Source organism: Populus alba, chromosome 17 (assembly GCF_005239225.2).
Source record: "Populus alba chromosome 17, ASM523922v2, whole genome shotgun sequence".
In the NCBI taxonomy this organism is placed as follows: Eukaryota; Viridiplantae; Streptophyta; class Magnoliopsida; order Malpighiales; family Salicaceae; genus Populus; species Populus alba.
In genome coordinates this window covers 14,272,411-14,294,195 of record NC_133300.1, presented here as the reverse complement: position 1 = coordinate 14,294,195, position 21,785 = coordinate 14,272,411, and the positions used below count along the sequence as shown (strand labels likewise).

General features: G+C 31.6%; 1 pseudogene; it reads right to left on the bottom strand.

Moving 5' to 3' along the window:
- Positions 1-11,487: 11,487 nt before the first annotated feature.
- Positions 11,488-21,785, bottom strand: part of LOC140954788 (uncharacterized) — a 28,144-nt pseudogene continuing 17,846 nt past the window's right edge.

The following is a 21,785-nucleotide window of genomic DNA, read 5'->3' as shown; positions in this document are numbered from 1 at the left end:
CTCTTTCTGTCTGTACCCTTCTGTTACAGAGTTTGAAGAGCACTAAATAGACGTCACTGCTAAGAAGGCTTCAAACTCTGGATATGGAGTGAAAGGCCAGCTTTTTTCCATTGACTTGCTTTTTTGTGAAGACTTGGGTCTTCACATGACTCTGATTTTGACATTGTGCGCACTAATTGCTTACAGTTGGCAAACTGGTTGGATAATGGTCCTTGCCAATTCAATCGTTTCCTCATTGGTCGTTTGCAACCTTGAACATTTGTTTTAGTGTTTGATAGTGGTTTTTTATAATACTTTTTATTTAGAAAAATATTAAAATAATATTTTTTAAAATGTATTTTTAATATTCAATAATGCAAACGCTCATCATGCAGCGTTTTCCGAGGGACATCTAATAATTGTCGGAACCATGTGCGCGTCAAGTCCATGGGCCATCAGCTGATGCTAAGTTTTGAAAAAATTGCAATTATTTTTTTATGGGATTCCTGCTAACAAAACACTAGCATTTCTCTTACTTTTATGTAATTAAATGGTAGGGTATAGCAGTTGTTACAAAGGGACCATAGAAATGTCTTTTGAACTGGTGCTATTGGCATACCCATAAATCTATTGCCGTCACATTTTTGAAATGGAATGTCAAGGTTTTTTCTTCTCTAACAATGAAAGCTTTTTTTTTTTTTTTTCGTTTATTAATATTCATAAATTAAGAGAAAATGTTGATTTTTCAATTGAATATACGTAAGGTGTGAATTTGCTATTGCGTTTAGAGTACATGAAAGACTTATTTATATTAGGCTTTTTGAACTTTAAAAACTAAATAAATTCTGCTTGAAGTTGAAAATATGTCATGATGACGTGATAACGTGATAAGCACTTTTTGAATAATTGAAGTGGATGGATGTTTTGTTAAGGATGACGTCAATACACACACACACACTATGAAGTTGACTCAAAGAATCAGGATTATAATCTGGATCTTCGTTAGTGAATTTATCCTCATCAAAACTTGATATTTCATACGAGGTTTCTTCGAGTGTTTCTTGTATTCTGCCTTTGACCTTGATGATGCTAAGGTTTGCTTGAATTCGATTTTAAGAGGTTAGAAATGTAAATTGTCTTTTTTAAGTTGGAGATGATAGGAATTCTTGTAGCTATGGAGTTTGTTGAGATTGTAGCAATAAGCTTGAGTTTCTCTGAATTGGATCCATCATTTGACTTTGATGTATCCCATGAGATCTGAAGAGTAACTATTATCTTTATTTACATCATGCATTGTAATGAAATTTCCAAGATAGCATGAGACACCAAAGGTAGAGATGAAATTATACAAAGAAACGGGAATTGAATTCGAAGGCATTTTTACTATAAACAATTCCAATTATTGTGTGATTTTTTATGGGAGGATTTCACTTATAGAAGAAAAAATATTTCCACCAATTGTTTGAGAACCAAGTTGGTAAATTTTTTGGACAAAATGTTTTATCAAAAATGGATGAACCATAAATGATCATGGTTTTAGAAAAAGAAAATCAAACCAAGCTCGTTGATAATCAAAATAATTATATCTTTGAGGTTAGTAGTTTCAAGAAAATCTTTCAAGGTGTAGGGACTTTGACTCAATTAAGTCTTGAAAGGTTAAAACCTTTTAAATTTGTATTTTTGAAAAAAATGGATTATTTACATCTTCATTATGAGTTACTTCAGCAGAGTTAATGTCAAATCAGAATAAACTCATATAAAATTATCTTGTTTTTCAATAGTTTTTTCTATAATGAACTAAAATTGAAAGGGGAAGATATAAAAAATGATCTTATTTAGGTTTTCATTGTAAAATTATTTTTTAATTGGAAAAATATGAAGATTATAGTTTCTTGACTTGGAAGGTTTAATAAGTTAATTTTTTTCAGGGAAGATTTGGAGGGTAATTAAACACAAGTGGAAGCACAAGCAAATACACAATAACAAGTAACAAGTAGGGTATAAAAGTTGTTACAAGGGACATATATATTGTGTTTTGAACTGGTGCTATTGGCATACCATAAATCTATTGGAACAATATTTTGGAAATAAAATGTCAAAGTTTTTTTTTCTTCTTTAACATGAAAGCTTTCTTTTTCCATTTATTAATATTCATAAACCAGAGAGAATGTAATTTTTCAATTGAATATATATAAGGTATGAATTTCCTATGCCTTTAGAACGCACCAGAGTGGTGGCCCGCGCAACACCACGGATCGGACCAAACATGTTTTTCAATTATGAAAAATATCTTCAAGAGATAGTTGGGTTTTTAAAATAATAATAATAAAAATAGATAATGATGTTAAACCTTGATTAATTTTATAATATAATAAAAAAATTAGGCAAACAATAACAAATAAATAAAAAATAATTACATGCAAAATTGGATTAACACACGAAACTCGTGACCTAACACATGAGATCAGGATAACCCTATAGGAATATGATACCAGTAAAAATCAATTGTTTGAAAAAGAACATAGAAAAAAAAAATCAAAGGCAATAAAATATTGAAGGATGAAATCAAGAAAAAAAGTTCAATAAAAATAAATCAAAAAATAAGAATCAAATCTAACATAAAAACAAAACTAACTAAAATATTGAGAGATACAATTGAAAAAAATAATTCAATTAAGAGAAATATATAAAATATTGAGGGATGCAATTGAAAAGATAATTTAGTTAAGAGAATAATTAAAAATAAAAATAAAAATAATAGGGATCAAATCTAAAATGTAAAAATACCAAATGAGGATTAAATTGAAAGAAATTTTTAAATGCATGGATAATCTAAAATAAAGGAAATAACAATAAAAAAGAAAAGGAATCAAATCTAAAAGAAAAAATAAATTGAAGTGCTATTCAAAATCTAACTTTTTATTACCACATGAGCTCTCTAGATATTGATCGGCAATATCGCAAGGATAAAAACACAATTATAAAAGCTAGAGTTTTGGCTGTCAAACGATACCTCATGTGTTGTCTAAACAAAACAAAAGTACTAACGCGTGACTGTATAAATTACATGTGCAACTGTTTTTTTTATAAATAAAATTAATATAATATATATACCTAAATACTAAAGTGCATTTTATCAAAACTTGATAATCACAAAAAAAACAAGAAACAAAAGACAAAAACAAAACCCCTTGACCAAGGGCAAAGACAATTCAAATGCAAGGACACTTCAGTTTTTCACTGTGCATGTGAAAAGGAATACTTGAAAGTGACCCTCTCCACTAGTCCATTACTTTTTATTTTAGAAGGATATAATGGTCATTTTACCATGAAAAAAAAAAATGAATATATCCTACTTCCAAAGCCAGCAAAATCATTATCTCACCATTCCAATCAACATTAACAATGAGTTTGGCTGTACAATAATAAACCTATACTAAAATGGGAGCTCTTTTAGTCTCTTCTAATGAAAGACTTATTTACAGGAGGCTTTTTTAACTTTAAATCTAATTAAATTATGCTTGAAGTTGAGAATATATCTTGGATAACGTGATATATACACTTTTTTAATAATTGAAGTGGCTGAATGTTTTGTCAAATATTATTGAATAATTAAAATAGGTGGATGTTTTATAAAGGATGACGTCCACATATACTAAAAGATTCTTTTATATCCATGTGTGTATGTAACTCAGAAGATTAGGACCATAATCTGGATTTTCATTAGCGAATTCATCCTCATGAGAACTTGATATTTCATACAAGGCTTTTTGGAGTTTTTTCTTGTGTTCTGACTTTGAGCTTGATGATGCAAGGCTTTCTTGAATTCGACTTTTAGAGGTGAGAATTGTAAATTGTCCTTCTTGAGATATGGAGTTGATGGGGAATGCTTGCAGCTATGGAGTTTGATGAGATTGTAGCCGAGCATGCACAACTTGAGAACAAGCTTGAGTTTTTCTGAATTGGGTCCATCGTTCGACTTCGATTTTCCTCATGAGATCTAAAGAGTAACCAATATCTTCATCTACATCATTTATTATAATGAAGTCCCAAGATAGCATGGGACACCAAAGGTTGACATGAAATAAAAAGAGGCATGAATTGAATTCAAAGGTATATTTGTTGTCAACAATTCCTATCTTTATATGAATTTTTAGGGAGAATCTTACTTATTGAAGAAAAATATTACCACCAATTCTTTGAGAACTAAGTTGGAAAATTCTTTGGACAATGTTTTATCAAATGGATGAATGATGAATGGTCAATAGTTTTTAGAAAAAAAGAAATTAAACCAAGCTTGTTAATAATCAAAATTACTGATTGGTAGTTTTGAGAAAATCTTTCAAGGTGCAGGGGTTTTGATTCATGTCTTGAAAGGTTAAAACCTTTTTAAATTTTTATTTTTTATATATATAATAAAAAAAAAGAGGATTGTTAACATCTTAATTATGAGTTATTTCAACAAAGTTAATGTCAACCAGAATAAACTTATAGAATTGTCTTGTTTTCAACATATTTTCTAAAATAAATTGAAATTGAGAGGGGGAAATATAAAGAATGATCTTATTTAGGTCTTCATTGTAAAATTATTTTTTAATTGGACAAATATGAAGATAATAGTTTCTTGACTTGAAAGGGTTAATGCATTTTTTTAGGGAGGATTTAGAGAGTAATTAACATAAGTGGAAGTACAAGCAAAAAAAACCAATAGCAAGAGAAAGAAAATTAATAGTTGAAATAGGATAGAGTAAAGAATCCTAATTTATAGTTTTATTTGATGAAGAGAAAAATCCACTATTTTTTTTTTTTGCCCCTTTAAGATATTTAGAACTCTTTAAATAAGCTTAAAAACCGAAACTAAACAAATTAAAAAAAAATCCAAAATAAAGAGAAAGTAACAAAATTCCTAAACAAACTAAGAGAAATAAAATTATCATTCTCAATATTTAATTTCCTGAACTAGATACAAAAAAATAAAATCACCATAAAAGAAAATATTTTCTAAACTAAATAGAAAATAATAATAATAACTAAGAAATTTTATTTTCATAAAAATCCTGGCATCAACAATAATGTTGTTGAAGGTGCATTTTAAGATTAAACAAACAAGGGTGTTTTGAGAGATTAAGAAATAATTTAAGTGAGGTGTTTGGACTGAGTGATGTTGATGAAAGGATTCAAAATTGATTATTTGAGACAAAAACTAGCCTCACAATAGGAGGCCATACCCTCCTTAAAGTATCTTGAATGCTTGATGTTGTTGATTGAATTGGTTTTAATGGTGTAAGAGTATTTGATTCTTTTGACTTCTTGACCGGGATGCTCATTTTGAGCTAGTAAAGACTCTTTGACTTCTTTTATGAATTCAATCTTGTAAAAATATCTAAGATTTGTAAAAATATCTAAAACATAATTCAGGCATCTCATAAACCTTTAAAGCTGGGTTTTATCCTTGGTTTTTTCTACGGATTTATCAGTAAATTTTATTGATCTAGTGATTAGAGTTATTGATTCTTGATACATGTTGTATCCTAAAAAATATATTTTTAATTAACATCTTTAAGGTTGAGACAACTAATCTATTTTGTTTGATAATATTGAGAAAGCTTTTGTAAGTTTTCGAAATGTTTGGTTATTAATTTTAAAAATAAAAAGTCATCATCTATGTATAATAATCATAAATTTTAAATACAGATTAAATATGTCATTTATAATGGTCTGAAGTTTTAAATGAGTAGTTCAAAAGGCATTACATCTCATTTGTAATGAATAAATGTAACAATGAATGTTGTTTAGTAATGATTTTATTATTATTATTAAATTAGACTTGCTAGAATCCTGACCTTATGTCAGATTTTGAATATATTGAAGCATTTTAAAGTCTCATCTCTCTTATCGTGTATTGGATATCTAATATATTGAAGCACTTTGTTGAGAGGCTTGTAATTGATGACATGTCTTAGTGCACACTATACCATTAAACAATTTTATTGATAGATTAATTTCGTCGGTGTAAGGCATGACATCTGTCGGTAAAATTATTACTGATGGTCTCATCGATGAAATTCATCCGTCGGTATACTAATCGCCGGTAATTTCCTATTCCGTCGCTAATGTTGTCGGAATTAAAAAAAAAAAAAAACCAACCACCGCCGGTCTTACAAACGGTGACACGCTGCAAAAACAAAATTTCCCACGAGAACATTACCGACGGAATATATCGGTCTACATTTTTAACGGTAATCATCAACGGAATATCCATCGGTGATGGTGGCATGACGGTAAATATTTTTTAGAACTCTGTAAAATACCAAACAGAAAATATTCCGTCGGTAATAGTAATGGTAAACACTGACGAAATATGTCCATCGGTGATTATGGCATGGGTGGTAATTGTTTGGGAACTCTCGGTAAAATACCGATGGCCAGGATCCGTCGGGAAAGTCGTCGGCATGTATTTATAATATATATAAAAAAATAATTTATTAATAGTAAAAAAGCTTAATAAACAAATAAAATTGTATTAAATATTAAAAATATAAAAAATAATGTTAAATAATATTCATCCAAATATTCATTACAAATTTAATGTGTTTAAAAAAACAAAATTAAACTAGAATATGCGGCAGAGCTAGAGGAGGAGGAGGAGGAGGAGGAGGAGGAGGTTGGTTGTTCCCGGGACCGTACGACCAAAAAGGAGCTGCACATGTATCATCACCCATCCTTGATAATTACTCCATGACCATTTGATGGAGTTGATCATAATTCATCGAGAGTTGTTCATATTGTTGTTTCAAGGCCATGAACTTCTCAGACTGGGTGCTCGATGCTGATGGAGAGCTCCTAACGGTTGAGACACTACGGGTTGATCGCAATTTTTCGGTCGTAGTGTTGGAGAGCCTGTGGACTCAATTTTTTTTGGGACCACTAGACGATCCCACCTCCATCCACTAATCCGAATCGAAATCTGGATGGATCGAAGGATCGTCCCCATATCTCTCCCTCAACCGTCTATTATAGGTCTCCTGAAAATTTTTTAAAAAATCATCATCATATTCAATTCAAGAAAATAATAAACTTACTAAATAAAATGATTGAACGAACATACTACGAAGTGCTGAGCACGGTTGTCCACAAACTACTGCACTCCTTTTTGGCGATCTTGACTCCGCACATGCATCTCTACAAACAACTCCATTGGACGTAGCTTATAAGGAAAAAATAGGTTGCAATTAAGTTAAATATATTTATAAGCAACGACAAATTAATTAATGATATATCTCATTAAAATTAATCTTACCATCCGTTTTGCATGTGCGCTGAACGGGACGGAGCCGCCGGTGTGCATGGTCACCAAACCATGAATTTACCAGTTCCAGTTGTGGGCACCGAACTGTGAGCGCCATGATAACCACTCTAAGGTCACGTGCTCAATATATGTTGTCCATATATCTCTCGAGATGAATGACAGTTTGAATTCCCGCCAAACCGCTACCTCATTCCATCCTTTAAGACCGTTATCCCTCGCATGTCTTTTTGATTTTTTTTATTGAACCAACCAGTTTAACTCGGTTTTTTTGGTTTGGCTAAGTTTTTTTTTCTGACTTGGCTCAGTTTTTTCGGTTTTAGGCTTATAAACATAACCGAACCAATCAGTTTTTTAAAATTCTAATCGGTTTAATAAGTTTTTTTTACAGTTCGGTTTTTTCGGTTATTTTTTTTATGGTTCTCTCGGTTTAATCAATTTTTTTATTTTCTTGCTTACCCTTACATATAGGTAGTGAAAGGGAAATTACGAATTATACAGAATTGAACAAAAAAATAGAAGGTCAATTTTTAAAATAGAATGCCCACTCCGGCGTGAAAAATGGAATATTAAAGGCAAATACATGTTGTTGGCAAAGTTCCAAGCCTGGGGTCCAGTTTCATGCAAACATCTAATGCACGTTATGAGGCAACAAATAAAGCAGGAAGAGAATAGACTAAAAAGAAATCTATAATGTTAAATCTATGATGAAATTTATTGGTCTAAAATGCTAAAAAATTAACATGTATTTAAACTTATGTATATTGTAATATCTCGAAAATATAGAGTTGATTAAGTTCAGAATACGTGGACATGCTTTTTATAAACTCAAAACTAGTAGAGGAAAGACTCATATCGTATATAGAAAACTTAGATATTTTTCAATTATACCTAGAATGCAATGACATCATCATTCACAAGATTTTGTGGATGTTTTATTATATGATAACATCAAAATATATTGAAAGATTATGTATATATCATTATGAATAGTGGAGATATGATACAATTAAATGAGAATTTTATATAACTAGATAAAAATATGAAATAAAAAGACTATGTGGATGATCTAATATATATTTTTATATACCATTGAGACATTCTAGATCTAAAAAGAGGTCTTGTCGTGTCAAATTAGACGAACATCTTAGGACCATGTCTTTTATCAAATTGTTAGATTTCCCGGATTAGGTATCAAAAACTGAATATTGTTATTTGGGTTAATTTTTTTTTTAATTTTTTCAAGGTTTTTTTTTTTGGATTTATTATTTAATTTGATTTTTTATTTTAATTTCTTTTGCTTTTTTGTATTTCTAGTTGTTTTCTAATAGATGTAGGCTTTTTTGATCTATTTATAGGTCTTATAAACCTTTTAAAAGATAAACTTATTAGGTTTATTTTTAGATAAATAAATCATAAATTTGTGTTTCACATATATAATTTTTTTTGTTCATTAAATTGTATTGTGTTTTATGTATTGTTACTATTCTTATAGGTCTCTGCTGCATCAACCATGCTTTGAGTTGGCTAATTGTTATTTTTTAGTTCATATTAAGTATAAACAGGTAGTGAAAGGGAAATTAAGAATTATGCAGAATTGAACAAAAAAATAAAAGTTCAATTTTTAAAATAGTATGCCCACTCCGGCGTGAAAAATGGAATATTTCACATCTAATGCACGTTGTGAGGCAACAAATAAAGTGGACCAATTGGAAATGAAAGAAGTGACCTTTGAACAAAGACTTCCAAGTCGTTGGCATTATGCAATCAATAATTCAACATTAAAAAATCCCAAGTTGTTGCCTTTGAAATGTCTAATGCATGTTATGAGGCAACAAATAGAGTGGACCAATTGGAAATGGAAGAAGACCTTTGACAGGTCGTCTCGTCTGTGCTGTGTAGCAGTGACCTTTGAAAGGCATCAAAGACTTCCAAGTCGTTGGCGTTATGCAATCAATAATTCAACATTAAAAAAATCCGCACTTTCCAAGAAAATCAACTTTTAAGACATCATAATCAGGCTTCTGTATATTTCCGTAGATTTTTTTTTTTTTGAGAAAACAAATTATGGAAATATTTTGGTAACGTTCTGGAAATAAGACGTCAGATTTTTCGTCCTTAACATGAGGACCTTTCTTTATTGATTTTAATAAATTTAGATATAACTAGTAAATTCATGTTGTTTTATCTTATTAATTTATACAATCATTTTAATTCTTATTTAATATTTTTGTTTTCTTAATTTTCTCTACAATATCACATGATAAGTTGGCAAGGATAATGATGTCCAATATATTTCTGAAAATAATAACATGAAAGTCTTATACTGTTGTTATCACTATATTATATGCATGACAATCAATTTATTATTTTACTAATACTATATATCTACATGCAATAAATATATTTTCTATTTTTTTATTGTGTGTAAATTTTTTTTATAGTACTCATGGAGTAACTAATATTTTATTAATTACTTTTTGAGCTCACCTATAAAAAAAAAGATGGAAATTAATAGGGTACAGAAAATAAAAACTTATGGCTCACCAAAAATAATAATAATATCTCTTCAAATTATATCTATTCTATTTGTATATATATTTTTCTTTAATAGAAATTAACAGGGTAAGAGAAGATAGCCTAATTTATTTTGGGAAAGAAAATGAATATTCGGTAAAGAAAAATAATAATTCGTTTTAAACTTTAGTTTAAAGAATACATTAATATTAAACTTTTTTCTCCCTGATATTTTTCTTCAATGTAATTTTAATAAAAAAATATTATTTCTTTTTTTGAATTATAAAAGTTATAAAAATCAAATCTTTATTCATCAAAAGATCACAACTAAAATGCAAACGTATATCATATACTTCTATCTCACTACGTGCAACTTAAATATTGTTTTTTATAATATATGGAAATATTTTGACATTATTAGCCTTATGTTATATATTTTTTGTATGCTGCCTATTTTCTTTGAAAAAGATTTACTAATACACTCATACAATTATTAATGATTATAGTGTTTTTTGTTTTTAATTCAATCAATATTTGAACACTTCAATTTTATTTTATATAATTCATAACATGGTAGTATTATAAGCAGAAATATTTAAATATCAATCTCAAGAGTATCAATACTAAGAAGAATTGTTTTTTATAATTAGTATTTTACCGAGAGTTGTAAGAAACTAAAGACTTTAGGAATGAAAAATATTTTACCTTAATAGTGTGTTGATTTCAAGATTTTATCTACGAACAATACATAAAACAAAAAACACAACAAAAATAATCATAACTAAAAAAAAAAAAATACAAAGATAAAAACAGGAGAATTCATACCTTTTAATATGTTCAAAACTACAATCAAAACAATAAAAATTCGCATCAATTCTTGCAAAAACCAAACACAAATGAAGAGGAGAAGAGAAGATGAAATGAGGTACGGAGAAAAAATGAACCACGAAGAGGGGGGGCTGGGTTTTATACTACAATTTTATCAACGGATTTATCAACGGAAATTAAAATAATAATTTAATGGCGGTGGCATTAAATTTCCGTCGGTAACTTCCGTTGGTATATTTTGAATTTCGCATTAAAATTTTAAAAATCCCTCTAGAATTTTCGAAGTCCATCGACATGTTCGTCGGTATAGAGGTGTCATAGCACGCGCATTGGAATTTGCAGTGTCCATCAGTGATTCTGTCAGTATTTGCATCGACCGACCTAGAAATTTGATAGTCGCACACACCTTTATGATGATATACCAACAATCTATCTATCAGAGAAAGCGTAGGTGATTGTGGCATGGGCAGTAAATATTTTGCAACTCTTGGTAAAATACCGACGGATGTTTTCCGTCCGTATAGACATCGGTATATGTGGCAAAAGTAGTAAATATTTTGCAACTTTTGGTAAAATACCAACGGCCATAGGCCATCGGTATGGTCGTCAGTGATTATGGCAAATGCAGTAAATATTTTGCAACTCTCGGTAAAATACTAATAGACGGTTTCTATCAGTATGGATGTCGGTATTTGTGTCATACTTTTATATATTTTGTTTGTATTGCTTATTTATCTTTTGTGCAAACGCTTAAATTGCAAACTACTGCATAAAATAATAACAATATCAAACAATTAAAAAATAAATATTTCATGTTCCAAAATATCATCCATAATATTACATTATAAAAAAAGGCTTTACACTTTCATGTTCTGATCATATTTAGTCAGAATTTTCATCTTCATCGTCAATTGAATTGATATAAGCTCCATCGCACTCTTCAATGTGGTTATCATCATCTTCATTGACATTTGCTAGTCTACTAGAGCTCAAAACAACATTCAACTCCTCTGCGTCAACATCAACAAGAGTATCATCGAAAACATGAAAATTTGAATTTTCTTCTAAGTTAATCAAAGGAGCAACTTGATATGGTTCAACCAACTCACTAACTTGAAAGACTTCATTTATCATATTTGTGTCTTTGTTCTCATCCTGAACAACCTGGACATGACCCCTAGGTTTTGTTTTTAAAATGGATATCCAATCAAGTCTTGATCAGTCATTTCTAAAGGAAGGGGTGTATGTATAATAAACTTGTTGGCATTGCTTTGTGAAAACAAAGACATCGTTTATGTTACGGAGTCTAGCTTTTGAGTTGATTTCAACGAGACCACAGTGAGGATCTACTTTGATTCATCTATTAGTTGTGTCATACCAATAACATTTGAACAAAAACACTCTATTCTATTCACTATGATATTCCAATTCAACAACCTCTTGTAATTTCTCATAGTAGTCAATTGCAAACTCACTACAAATCGATCCCTTAATAGTTAATACAAACACCGTTGTTATATGTCTTTCTTCCATGCCTATATTCTTCAGTATGAAACACATATCCATTGATAATGTTGTAACCCATTTTTGGGTCCCCACATAAAAAATAATAAAAATAAAAAAAATTCAAAAAAAATATATTATAAAAAAAAACGCAAAACGGTGCCGTTTGGAAACGGCACCATCGTCTTCTTCCCCTGGACACGCAGAGAACAGGGGAGAAGAATCATTTTTTTTCTTCTCTTTTCGCCTACTTTCTTTCCCGGCTTTGGCGCAATAAGACGCCCACAATTCACCCACTTGCCTGGCGTTGTTATCCGTTGAAGGTAGTGGAGGGGGCGGCCAACAATAGCCGCCCCAACACGTTCTCCCTCCCCTGTTTTCCTATAAATACAGGGGAGGGTTGCTGAAAAAAAGAAAAGAAAAAAAGACCCGAGAGAGGGAGAAGAGAAGAGAAGGGAGAGCAAAGAGAGGGGAAAAGAGAGATAAGGGAGAACATAGAAGAAGAAGAAGAAGAAGAAGGAGCAGCAGAGGAGAAAAACGAAAAAAACAGAGGAGAGAGAGAAGGAAAACGCAGAGCCACCGCCGGCCACCCCACTGTCGGCGCCGCTTCCTGTCACCACCAGCAGCTCCGCCATCGACGACAGCCACCACAGGTCAGCCCTCAACCCCTTATCTCGTTTTACTATTCATCTTCTTGCTTGTAGAACGTGCACTGTGCACGTTCTGCATGCAAGAATTAATTACCCGGTTACTGTGCATGTGCACAGTAACTTGGCAAATTAATTCACTGGTTACTGTGCACACAGTAACCCGGTTACTGTGTGCACAGTAACCAGCCATTTGGGCCTGGGCTGGGACGTCAGCCAGCCCATGTAAATGGGCCAGGTTTGGCCCAGCCCATGCAATTGGGCCTGATCCGGTCCATTTAAAAAATATATTATTGTTTTAAAAAATATTTATGATGTTCCCATTTTTTATTTATGTTATTTTTATTAATATCGGGTAATATTTTTATCTCGTAAAAATACAAATCGGGTATTAAAATACCCGGGTTTTTTTGTCACAAACTTCCAAAAATACAAAAAAAATTTAAAAAACATTTTTGTGCATACGGCCAAGTGTCTCAAATCTAAAATATCATATCGTATTTTTCATATGTCAAAAAACAATATTTTAGCATGCATTTTGGCTTTAATAACCAGTTTATTAAAGTCAAGAGAATATTGGCCAAAATTTCAAAAAAACAACAAAAATTTTATTTTGTTTGTCTCTTGGTATCCGGGGTATGACATTACACGTAATGCATATTCCATATATTTAATTTCTTTTTTTTACGGACACTCGAACCTGGGGTATGACATTACATGTAATGCGTATTCCAAACAATTACAAACCATAACACGACTTTAGATTTTATCAGACATTAAAACAATGCAGCCTACCTTAGGTAGGGCGTAGTTGGGGTGCTAATACCTTCCCTTTACGCAACCAGTCTCCGTACCTGATCTCTAAAGACCAGTTAAGGTTCCTAGTAACCAGAATACTAGGTGGCGACTCCCATTCCAATTTTTCACTTGTAGAGACAAGAATTCCTTGTCTCTCCCTATTTTTTCCAGGAATGAATATTCCGATTTGTTTTTCCTTGAGGGTGGACGATCGCCGCGCCGCCGCACACGTGCGACAGATAAAATACTCATTATAGCACTTGACTTTTCTTTCAGGGCCCAAGCTTAGTAAAGACAATGAAATAGCAGCACTACCTTTCATTTGATAAAAGAAAGAGATAATGAGTTCAATTATCTATTTCAGACAAATACAACAATAATCAATAAATGAACATTTTGTAATATTGACGTTCAATTACTTTGCAAGAGATAATGAGTTTGTAATAGGACTTACATGTGTTCTAAACCACGTGGTAAATTGTTCATCTTGTAATTGAAAGATTTAGGATTTAGTCAGCTGTGAGTTATGGGATAGTAAATATCATCGACGTTGCCTACAAGATTATTCCAAATTATATGAGTTAATGATATCACAATATATAAATAGTATACTCTTGACAAAGTTTAAGTAGTACATCTACTTACTTAATAAAAAGTCTTAACTCATTACAATTAAATAGAACATAATTGTGTGCTTGTCTGAACTCTATTTTAGACAAATATCTTCCCTTTACAACATTTTTAGGTACGGGTCATCCAGGATTGGAGAATATTGACAAGTTCCTACTTGAAGACACTTCACCACCATCATCATGCCATGAAACACGGTTGATTCTTGTTCTCAAATGAGGTTTGAAATAGTACAAGATAAATGTTGAGATCTCCTCAACAATATAGGCCTCACATATTGAAACCTCAACATACGCCTTGTTTTGAACATTTTTCTTGAGATTGAACAAGTACTTATATATATAGAATTAAACAAAAATTATCAATTAAAAAAAACAATGAAAAAACTTTTAATTATGGATTACATTGCAATTGTAATATCTAACCTCTCAAATGAATACATTCATCTATACTGGACCGGTCCTCCAACTTTTACCTTCAACGGTAAATATACTGGTAGATGCTCCATAGAGTCAAAAAATGATGGAGGGAATATCATCTCAAGTTTGCATATTGTCTCGACGATACTCATTTCAAGCATTTCAATGTGATCAACATTCAACTTGCTGGAGTATATATCTTTAAAGAAATGACCGATCTTTGTGAGTGCATCTCGTAACTCCTTTGGAAACAAATCACGAAAAGCTAATGGAATGAGTGTTTGCATAAACACGTGGCAGTCGTGACTCTTCATTCCATATAATCTACATTCCTTTATATTAACCAGCCTTGATATATTTGAGGCATGTCCATTAAGAAAACGCAAACTCTTATGACATTTGTAGACTAGTAGTTGTGCATTTTTCTCTAACATGAAGCTTGCTCTGGGTTTTGAGACTCGTAACCCATCAAAAACCAATTCCATATTTTTTTGGTTATAGAATAATGCTAAATCCAATCTAGCCTTGATGTTGTCCTTTGTCTTTCACTTCACATCCATGACGGTGTTGAAAATGTATTCTAACACGTTATTTTCTATATGCATGACACCAAAGTTATGGCGGAGGAAATTGGTCTTCCAATAAGAAAGCTCCCAAAAAATATTTCGCTTTACCCAATTGTGGGTCAAACCAAAACCAGGAAACTTCTGCTTACCTGATTGGAAACCAAACACAATGTCACCATACTCTGATACAACATCATACAATTCATCACTAGAAAGACACGGGGGTGCAACATCCTTTTCAACTATGCCAATAAAGAAATCCTTTCAGTTCTTTTTATACTTGTGATTCGTTGGCAAGAAACGACAGTGACAATAATAATAAAAAAAAGCTTTACCTCCGTTTGTTAGCGTGAATGCCTTATTGTTTTTCATACAGTATGGACATGCTAGTTTTCCATGCATGCTCCAACCAGAAACCATTCCAAAAGATGAGAAATAATGAATAGTCCACATCAAAGCCACTCTTATAACAAAATTATGTTTCATCAATATATCATAAGTTAAAGCTTCGTAAGACCATAACTGCGATCAATTTATCAATCAACAGTCGAAGACAACCATCTATATTCCGACCCGGACTGCTTGGACCTAGAACCATAGATAAAAACATGAACTCTGACCTCATACACATCCCTAGTAGCAAGTTATAAACCATTAGTATGACCGGCTAAAAAGAATAAGGAACAAAAAATGACCCGAATGGGTTAAATCCGTTTGTATACAACCCAAGACGCACATTCCTTGATTCAACTAAAAATTGAGGATGCATACTATTAAAGTATTTCCATGCTTCGCCATCAGAAGGATGCACCATCACTTCATCAATTGTATTATGTGATTGGTGCCTTGTCATGTGCTTAGCAGTCCTTGGTGGTATGAATAACCTCTGCAATCTAGGTGTAATTGGGAAGTATCTAAGTTTCTTATATGCCACGAGATTCTTTCCCATGTCAGCTCAGCATTTTCAAGGTAGTAAATCATGTAGAAGTTAGGGCACATGTCAATTTTCTAGTATCCTAAACCGAGGAGTTTCATCACGGACTTAGCAGCATAGAAGTTTTCTTTAAGCTTGTTTCCTTAAGGTAAAATGCTTATTGCCCATTCCATAATTTTGTCACAAGTGACCTTACTCAACCTGTGGTCTGACTTGATGGTGAACACCTATGCTACGGCCAATAATTTACTGTGGTTCGTGCACCCATCCCATAATGGTTTGTTAGAATCTTTCAATAGATCAAAAAACCTTGCTGCATCTGTATTAGATTCTTCTTCTATGATTGGGCATTAAATGACATTACCTTGATTCATTCTCATTGCATCTATAACCATATTCCTGTAAGGATTACTGTTGTCATTTATAACTTCATCCACGTTGCTAGCACTAGAAGTTGACCCAACCACCCTTTCTACCATACTCTCATTAGGAACAAATAATTCTCCGTGTGCATACCAACACAAGTAATCCTCCATAAATCCTTTGGTTAGAAGATGCGTCTAATTCGAAAATCACAACTCCGCAATAGAATTGATAAAAATTAAAATGATCCCGTTAAACAAGCTATTATTTATTTCATCACAACACATCTAATTCAGTGTAATTCAAATAAAGTTTTAACAATTTACAAACAAATATAATTTGACAAAATCTAAAACAAAATATAACAACTACAAAATTATACATTCATCCTACAAGTTTCTTTGACAAATAACAATAAAACAAGTACATACGTTAACAAAATACATATACTAAAAAAAATAATAAAATTGACATTTAAATGTTAAAATTAAAAAGGATAGATTTACTTATAAAAAATGATAAAATCCACATAAATCGAAGAATGGATGTTATGACCACGTACAAAATTATAAGAAAGATGAGTGCTTGTGTTGAGAAGAGGGGGATATTTTTAGGGGGGTGGGTGGTTGTTTTTAATTTGGGAGGGAGAGTTGGGATGGGGATGGGGATGGGGAAGGAGAAATAAAGGAGGAAAGAGTCGGCAGAGTGTGGATATATTGGCTTTACCGATGAAATCACCGACGACCATGTCCCGTCGGTAAGTTTGACGGTGAATGGGTCACGTCACTGTACAAAGATCTTGGTTTGAATTCCTTGGTCATTCCATTTGTAAAATCATCAAAAAAATTCCACATCATCAAATTGTTTCTTTGTTTCAAAATTCTATATATTTCGTCGGTATATACTGACCGAAATGCCCATGGAATATATTTTGTCGGCAATTATTACCGACAACAAAGTTCTGTTGGTATAGACTAACAAAATTAGAGGCGAAATTATATTAGTCAGTAAAAATTACCTTTAGATAAATAAATTATGAATGTATAGTTAATATATGTTATCTTTTTCTATGCATAAAATTATCCTTATAGGTCTCGATCGACTGCATCAACCATGCTTTGAGTTGTTTAATTGTTATTTTTTTTATTTCATATTAAGCATAAACAGGTAGGTAGTGAAAGGGAAATTAAGAATTATGCAGAATTGAACAAAAAAAAAGGTCAATTTTTAAAATAGGATGCCCACTCCGGCATGAAACTGGAATATGAAAGGCAAATACATGTTGTTGGCAAAAGTTCCAAGCCTTTGAAATGTCTAATGCACGTTATGAGGCAACAAATAGAGGGGACCAATTGGAAATGGAAGAAGTGACCTTTGAAAGGCATCAAAGACTTCCAAGTCGTTGGCATTATGCAATCAATAATTCAACATTAAAAAAATCCCAAGTCCAAGGCACTTTCCAAGAAAATTAACTTTTTAAGACATCATAATCAGACTTCTGAAAGTTTTATAATGTTGATATTCTATTAATTATTCCTTCAGCCTTGAAAAACATTTAACAGAAAACAAAAAATAAAACTCATAACTCACCAATAATAATAATAATAATATCTCTACGCCTTTAGAATACACGAAAGACTTATTTATATTAGGCTTTTCGAACTTTAAATCTAATTAAATTCTGCTTGAAGTTGAAGGTATATCCTGGATGACGTGATAAGCACTTCTTGAATAATTGTTGTGGGTGATGCTTCGTCAATGATTATTGAATAATTAAAATGGGCACTAAAATATTTAACAGTATTATTAACGGATATTTTTTGTTAGTATAAGATTATCATTTTGTTAGTAACAATTTTACTGATGCATTCACCGTCAAATACATCCGTCGGAATACTGTTTGTCAATAATTCCATGTTCTGTTGCTAATTATATCAGTAATAAAAAAAACCGATAGTTTTATAGATAGAAATTACGTGCAAAAAAAATTCATACTAGAAATATACCAATAGAATAATTCCGTCGGCATATGTCCATCGGTGATAAGGCATAAGCAGTAATATTTTCCAAACTCTCTAGATAATATCGACGGACATATTCCGTCTGTATTCATCGATACATCACCGATGGAATATAGAGGTCTGTGATTGTGGTATATGTAGTAAATATTTTTCAACTCTTTGGAAAATACCGACAGACGTATTCCATCTGTCAATCCGTTCTATTACAATTTTAAAATGTTTTTTAAAAATAAAATTATGTAGAATAAATAATATAAAATTGTATATAATAATAGTAAAAAATCAATTAAGAAAATAAAATTGTATAAAATATTAAAAATAAAATTAAATGATATTCATCCAAATATTCATTACAATTTTAAAGTGTTCCAAAAAAAGAGTAAACTAGAACAATGGCGGAGCTGGAGGTGGAGAAAGAGGAGGTTGGTCATTCTTGGGATTGATTAATGTATTTTTATCAAGGTTTTATATCATCATTTTGCACTTGAATTATCAATAACTCCTTAACTAAAGCATGTTTTATAATAACAAGTTTGATACTATAAGATACCTTTAATTTGTGGTAAATGTTCATCTTAAATGCAGGCCTATCACATAAATGAAATGAGTGATTGATGAGTTTAAGTACTGAAATTGAAAAGACAAAGAGAGGGTTAAACTTAGAAAAGAGATGCTAGTTCAGTCCTAACTGGAACACTATTTGGTCATTAAGTCATATATGGAGTTGTAGATCTTGGATTTAGGTATGCTCTATATGGATGGAAAGCTAAGACATAGGCCTAAAACTTTCATACAAAGTTTAAGATTTAAAAAGGTCGTTTTGAAGTCTAAATTGTAGCAAAAACAAAGAAGTCTAAATCTGTCCTACAACCTAGACACTGTTCAATGTTCAACCCATATCTTGAATACTAGATTTAAAAAGGCCATTTTCAAGTCCAAATTGTATTTATTTTATTTCCACTTTTCACTTTTCTTGTATTTAACTTTGTTTTTTTTTTTGTTTTGTTTTCTTCTTCCTTTTACTTTATTCCTACATGTGCATGAGAGTTTGGTCACGTACATTAAGTGGTAGACTTTGTAGGGTATCCTCATTATTTTTAGAAAATATGGCCGAAAAAGATAATCAGTCGTTTCATAATGAAAATAATGAGAATAACCAAGTTAGAACACTGAACAGTGTCATTTGGACTTATAGAACTCGAGATATAGGTTGAACACTTAACAATTTCTAGGCTGCAAAACAGATTTGGACTTCTCCATTGTTGCTACAAGTTGGACTTGAAAACGACTTTTTTAAATCTTGGACTATTCATAAAAGTTTTAGGCCTATGTCTTAGCTTTCCATCCATATATAGAAAACCTAAATTCAAGATCTACAGCTCCATATATGACACGATGACCAAACAATATTCCAATTTGGACTGGACCAGCATCTCTTTTCTAAGTTTGACCCTTTCTTTGTCTTTCAATTTCAGCACTTAGACTCATCAATCAATCCTTTCATTAATGTGATAGGCCTACATTTAAGATGAACATTTACCATAAATTAAAGGTATCTTATAGTATCAGACTTATTATTATAAAACATGCTTTAGTTAACGAGTCATTGATACTTCAAGTGCAAAATGATGATATAAAACCATGATAAAAATATACTTTTATGTACTAATCAGGATCTATTTCAAAATGTCACATGATGCCTTTAAATCCTATTCTTGTCATTGAGATCTTTGACTGTTAGGGTTAGATTTCATGGGTCCATTTCCTCCATCATTTGGTTTCTTGTACATATTAGTTGCAGTAGATTATGTTTCAAAATGGATAGAGGCAATTCCAAGTCGAAATAATGATCACAAAACAGTGATAAAGTTTTTGAAAAAAAATATTTTGAGTCGATTTGGAATCCCTCGAGCCATGATAAGTGATGGTGGAACACATTTTTGCAATAAATCATTCAAGTCTTTAATGAAGAAATATGAAATCACATACAAAGTTGCCACCCCTTATCACCCTCAAACAAGTGGATAAGTAGAGCTTGCTAATAAGGAGATCAAACAGATTTTGGAGAAAACGGTAAACCCTAATAGGAAAGACTGGTCTTTAAGACTTAATGATGCACTTTAGGTTTATCAAACTGCTTATAAAACATCATTAGGTATGTCACCTTATAGACTAGTCTATGGCAAACCTTGTCACCTGCCTATGAAACTTGAACATAAAGTTTATTGGGCTATTAAATCTTTCAATTCAAACCTTGATGATGCTAGTCAGTTGCGAAAATTACAAATAAATAAGATTGAGGAAATAAGAAATGATGTATATGAAAATTCAAGAATTCATAAAGCAAGAATCAAAGAGTTTCATGACAAGAAAATATTGAGAAAAACATTCAATATTGGTCAAAAAGTCTTGCTTTATAATTCTCGACTCCATTTATTTCCTGGAAAACTAAGATCAAGATGGAGCGGTCCTTTTATTGTGAAACATGTGTATCCATATGGGGCCTGTGATATCAAAAATCCAAAGAATGGTAATGTTTTCAAGGTAAATGGCCATCGTTTGAAAGTTTACTTTGATAATTTTTCAGTTGAAAATGACTCTATTGAATTAGGTGATCCTGTATATAAAGATTGATTCATTTTCTCACATTGTTTTTGTGTGACTTTTGTTTTGCTAGTCTCTTACCCTAGTCAAATGACAAATAACGGTACTCCATGACTCTTAAGTCGGTTTTTTCAGTTTCCTATGATAACTAATATCTGTGTATATATTTGTGCAATTCTTTGCTCTTTCTCCTTTCTTTGGATTTCTCCTCCAATTCTCATTTGAAAATGGACACCACTCTTGAAAAATTGAAAAAGTATTTTCCCGCTCTGCCTTAGAATGCGATTACAAAAATTTACCGTGCTAGATGTGCAAGATTGAGGTTGTTAATGAATCATGGAATTCCTGAAGATATTCATTGGTTAATTGAAGCAAAGGTCTGATTATCAAGTGAGTCCTCCAATTCTTTCATTTCATACATGCTTGGAATAGGTAAAAGCACTTTTGCAAAGAAACATCGTGCAAAACGACTGAAAGTCTGTCACAAATGTGTCAGATGGACTTGTAATGTCACATGTCGTTCTTTAGGAATGATATCTGTAAACCGTGAAGATAAAATACAATTCATTAAGGATGGCCTGAGTAAGGGGTCTTTAGATAATCTTCTATTGACTCTTGAGACGCACCCTAGTGAAGATGTGCATTGTGCAATTCATGATTTATAGCCACA